Raw genomic sequence first — 6,051 nt, 5'->3', positions numbered from 1 at the left:
AAGAGTCTCGGTCCTGTCTCTCACTTCCTTAGTGCTTTCCAGCTGTCAATCTCAAGCCCATTTAAAAAAAAAACCATTAAATTAATTAACCATCAACCTCCCCTCCCTGGAAAGCAGGTGGGACCTAACGCCATTTCACTGGTGGTAAAATTGATGTTTAGCCACTACTAGGGAAATGTAAGTGGAAGACCTAAGAGCTAGAAGGAAAGAAGATGCAATAAGCAGCAGTCAGCTGGCAAATTGACACTTTCAGGCATAAGGTGCTTTTCTCTGCCAAATGTAAAGGGCCAGTGATGAGCAAAGCCTGCTGGGATAGGTTTCCATAAAAGGGTGACTCTACAATGGTGTGTTTCAATCAGCTGTAAAGACAGAAGTGGCCAAGTTTCTACTTTCCTTTGTGGGAAAGGGACCTGACTGAAGGACTTACCCAGGCTGAGGCAAGGTGTATGAAATGGCTCCATTTAAAAAAAAGGATGTTTTTATTATAAAAATCAAAGTGAAGTTTTGACAACAGCTTGGTAACATGGAGGTGGACAATACCGCCACTATATTGTGCCTGGAGATATTAATATACATGTCCCTGGTCCTAGACTGGTCAGTAACAGAACTGGGAATAGAGAAACCAGAAGCTGAATCCACTGAAGTTTTATGCTGAGCTCAATTCTCCTTCCCATCCTACCCTTATGAGATGACCATACTTGAAGTTAATGAAAAAAAATTGTGATAATGTTTGCCTACTTCACAGGGGAATTGGGAGGCTGATTTAATTAAAGGCTTAATTAAAGGTTAATTAAATGGCTTGAGTTCTGGAGATGGAAGGTTGCTAGGGAAGTGTGAAGTATTATTATTGCCTCTCAAACTGGCAATATAATCGGTGAAACAACTGGCATAAACGTGGGCAGGACTTGTTCTGCTTCCTACGCTTTGATTTCAATCTTGCGTAAAAGAGGCAGTGGAGGCAGGCGTTGGTGGATCCTATCTTTAGTTGAGGACATGAAATGAGTCCTGCATGGACTTTCTGTAGTAATATTAGACTTGGAGCAACAGCAGGTTTCTAACTTAATTCTCCCCTCTCTTTTTTTTTTCAGGTTAATACTGTTAAGATTGAAAAAGTGAGTCAGACTTAATGTTACTGGTATTATCTTAAGAATGATCATCAACATCCCCCAGCTCTATATTATCAGATTACTCATGTCCGCAACAGGCACACGTAGTAGCAGCACCAGCCACCGCTCTGGAATGTGATCTTGCAGCAACCCCAAAGTAAGTCTACAGGAGTCTAAAAAGGGAGGAGCAGAGAAAGGATATTATCACATGTATTAAAGTCTGTGTCTGCCTTCTGTGGAAGGATAAATTAGCTACATAGATATTCCCATCAGAGAAGGAAAATCAGGCCATGTCTACACTACAAAATTATGCCAACTTAACTTACATCTGTATACAGCTACCTCCATTATTAAATCGCTTGTGTGTGCGCACACTTGGCTGCTTGTGCTGGCCACGCGTGTCCTCACCAGGAACTCTTGTATCGATTGTATTGTCAGTGTGGGGGCATTCTGGGGCAGCTCCTGAAAGCCAGTAACAGTCAATGTAAATAACAGTGTTTACACTGACACTACATCAACCTAATAACTTTGATTGTGACTGTACGCTGCTCGGGAAGGTGGGGTCACTAAATCAGTGTAGAGAGGCACTTACATCAGCAGGAGCCAAATTTAAATGAAGACACTTTCACAGCTAGGTCGACACAAGGCAGCTCACATCAGCTTAACAATGCAGTGTAGAACAGGCCTCAGGAATAAGAAGGCAGACATAAAATGTGGCTAATTGAAATGCTTGAAAGTATAATTAAAAATGTGGGTTTGTGTCTTACATATTTAAAATAAATTGTAAACAAAATAGTCGAGCATAAGATTTCAAAGTAAGTGGCTGATGTTAGCATTTAAGCTGTGGAAACCAGTTAGTTCACTATTTACTTTAGTCATGTTTTGGGAATGGTATAAACAAAGCAGGCTGGATAAAGTTGTTTTGATTTGGACGATATTAGTTCCTTTCTGCAATAGCAGACCTGTGGCAGGGGAAACACCTGTAGGAATATCTCCCCTTGGCTTTTGACCAATGTCAGCATCTGAGGTTCTGGATGCGATTAGGGAGATTAAGGTTCTGGACTGCGATTTGGACCCATGTTTTGGTGAGGTTTATCATGAAGAGAAACCATCAAAACCTCCCCTTTGATAAGGTAATGTAACAGCATGAACAATCAGACTCATGCTCCGGGAAACATCTCTTGATGTGGACATTTTTGCCAGGCATCTCCTTGTCTTTAATCTTACCTTTTTTGGAGAAGACTGAGAAGGCTGTAGTGATATCAGCTCTGCTTCATTTTGGAGTCCTCAGATTTCCTTGATCCTCTACAGTCCAGAATTGGACCTGCGTGTAGTACAGCCCAGAACTGGACCTGCACTAGTCCGTGGTTGATTATCTTCTGACAGATCAAAACATCTGTGGTGGTTTCTTCAGGCTCATTAGCTACCTTTCACAATGACAACATGTCTTTAGGGGCAAGTGGAGTCTCTGCAGGCTAGGCTAGGTGGAGTCCACTGAGTGGTTTTGTTTTTTCCTAACACTTCCCATCAAGAGGAAAGTGCTACCTCCCCACGCCCCATTTCCAGTTTATACAAAGACTAGGGAAAATTGTGAGACAGATGGTTTGGGCTTGAGTGCTATTGTGATTAGGCCAAGTTGGCCTAAACACCAGGGATTGAACCAGAGCTAAAAACATGAACTGCTACAACTTGAGCTAAGTATCAGAGGGGTAGCCGTGTTAGTCTGGATCTGTAAAAGCAGCAAAGAATCCTGTGGCACCTTATAGACTAACGGACATTTTGGAGCATGAGCTTTCGTGGGTATTCACCCATGAAAGCTCATGCTCCAAAACATCTGTTAGTCTATAAGGTGCCACAGGATTCTTTGCAACTTGAGCTAAAGAGCCAAGGCTCTCCCTTTCTGCAGGCTGGGCACAGAGTGGGATCTGTAACACGATTATCAGTGAGGTACATTATTGTATGCTATGACATTCATCGCTATGTCTCCAGGTCATTGGATTCATGCAGTGTGAGGGTCACTCAGCTTTGTCAATAATTGTGTAGAGGATGGGGCTTGGAAGAAAGCGATCTGTTCAGATAAGACAAAGGTGATTTCAACAGGCATGGAAATAGCAGTTAAAGAGAAAGAGAAAATATTAGCCCCTTTAATTGAGATGGGGTGGGGGCAGAGAGCTCAATCTTAAAAAAACAAACAAAACCACTATTGATGGGATTTTGCAACCACAGGGGTCTGGTTGAATCAGTTAGCGGCTTCTGGGTGTCCAGAGAAGGGGATGAAAGGGGGGGAAGAAAAAGCACCGTTGGTCATTGTTTTGGCTTTTTGTGCTGAGCAGAAGTGGAGAGGGTCTTTTCAATATACTAGATTATTTCAAAGTGGGACCATAGTTGAAATAAAATTTCCCACTCCCCTGGGAAAATTAGAATTCCCTTTTGAGAGGCTGTGTAACAGGCAGTAGATGGGATTTCATATTTTCTTTCTCCCATTGCTAATTCTTTCCTCCCCCTTTCCCAGTCACTAGATGTGATGATACTTTGGAAGAAATATGCTTCACAGAGAGAAAACAAATTAACAAGCATTATACTGATGAATTTTAAGACATTTTTAGAACTGAGGAGTCAATGAGGCAGAAGAGAAGTTATTCCAGATGGTAAGAATAGCCGAGGAAAAAGAAGCGCTTTGCTACAATTGTGACCAGATTGTGATAAGGGATAAAAAAAGATGCTAAATGAGAATAAGGGGTGACAGAAAAAGCAATTTATTTGATCGACAGCAGCATGTATGGCCCTGAAGAAATGGAGAAAGACCATTCTCACTTTAAGAAGCTCTCAGAAAGAGCAGAGCAAATCCAATGAATGTTTCAAAAACCAAGATCAATTTTGATGTTGATCCTATCTTATGAAAATAGATTTCAATCATTTCTTTTGGGAGAGGTAGGGGGAGGAGAGATGCAAGGTGACTATCATCTAAAATCTTGAATCATTTGTGCAGTATACACCACCACCTCCTCTTCTAACTTCTGCTGCCACCATCTGGTCATTTAATTTTTACATTTTTTAAATAAGCAGAAACCCTCTGCAGTGTCACCTCAGTTCTACTTATTGTTCAATTAAGCTTATTTTCACCCCTTTGCAATTTAGGTAATTCAGCTTGTCCCCATTTGGATATTGGCTTACTTATGATCAGAGAAGAAACAAAATTCTGAAAGATGCTCACAGCAAGTTTTGTGTCATTGTAAGGGGGAAGGAATGATGCAGCTTATTTAGGTAAAACATTCCAAATGCGTTATTGAGGGGAGGAAACGGTTTCTGAAAAATGCTTATTGTATAAAATAGTTCAAGTCCTTGCAGTTTGCTATTCAGGCTCTTGTCAACTGGATTAATCTGGAGGAGATGTTATTTCTTGATTCTTTACACATCAATTCATTCATGCTTCTCCTAGTAGCATGCAAAATAAAGCTGTTCAGTAGAAGGAAGAAAAAATAAGAGAGTAGAAGAGAGAGTAGGAATGCAAGCATTCAGGTAAAGGTATGCTGTTAGTTTTTGCAACACTGTAAATTAGCAATAAGATTCCAATTCTAGACTCTTTAGACAGCATTAAAAAGTCTTCTCATCATGCACACACAAGTTCAATAGGGCATTAACATGCAAACCATGCCTTCCCTGGGTGCATAAACATACATCCACAGATAGATATAATTTGAACCTATTGTAAAATGAACAGGTGTTCAGTTAAGCCAGGACAAAAACAAAATCAATTCCCTAGCAAAATCAATTCCTAGCAGTTATTAAAACACACTGTAGTCTGTGACAGCAGAGCATGATTCATATCCAAGGATGTAAGGATTTGAACTTTGGATGTTTGCAATGCAAATATATATATTTTTAATTCTCCCTCAGCCTCCCTACAACCAGTGTCAGACCTTTCCGATCTGAACTAGGGAGTGGCATTTCCAGTGTCTCTCTGGATCTAATTATCTGGCAAAGGCAGGTTGAAGAAAGAATAGAGCTTGGTCAGCAAGTTCTCTTAATGCCCTTGGCAGACGTTTCTCTTTGTTGTGTCAGAAGAGACCAGACACATAGCAGCTGCTGGTATAGGCAACGACTGAAAGTTCATTACAGTATCCTACTCACAGGGAAAATGACACTCTGCCTTTCCCTATGGCAGCCCAGAAAGGAACGCCTCGTTCTCTCAGAGCTAGAGGGAGGCACACAGGTAGGTGAGAGAAAAGTCAGATTATAAGGGACAAATGCCCCAATAATAAAATAGTGCAAGCCTCAGGGCCTGAAGATTCAGAGGGATGAAACTCTGCTCCCTCTAGAGAAGGGGGAAAGTCATCATTATTTACATTAATTATAATGTTGCTTACCCATAATTCCACATGAGTTTTGTTTCTGTGGTTGGAACTTATGTTTTGATTTTATAAATAAAAGGTTATTGCTGTATTCATTAAAGGACACAAGCATTGTGCAGTATATCCCTCGGCAGGAGTAGGTCACCCTGATCTTATGCGTAGTGGACTTCGGTTTTGGCGACAAAACTCAAGTTCAAGAAGGAAGGGTGGCAGAACCCTTTTCCTGGAGATAGAATCACTATCTCAGCAAGCAGGGACTCTGTCCAAGGGTTCAGTTTTACTCTGGATTCCCTACCTGGAGATTCAGTGACCTGTAAATTTACTGAACTGAGTCAGAGCCGACCAGCAGCATCACCCAGCTGATCTCTCAGCAGTGCCTGAACAGACCCACAGGGACTCACTGCTCAGCAACCCAGAAAACAGCTGATTTCACAGCACCCCCACCCACCAGGCTGGCACAAGCAGAGTGGATATTACAGCATTGGACTGGATATCTTCATATCTGCAGCAGGACCTGGCTCAGCAGCCCTTTCCGGGGATTATATGGCTCCTTAAAACACAAAACAAAAAACCTGCACAATCAATCATTGTTT

The sequence above is a fragment of the Gopherus evgoodei genome, chromosome 19 (assembly GCF_007399415.2).
Source record: "Gopherus evgoodei ecotype Sinaloan lineage chromosome 19, rGopEvg1_v1.p, whole genome shotgun sequence".
Classification (NCBI taxonomy): Eukaryota; Metazoa; Chordata; order Testudines; family Testudinidae; genus Gopherus; species Gopherus evgoodei.
Note: the sequence above shows the minus strand (reverse complement) of the source record.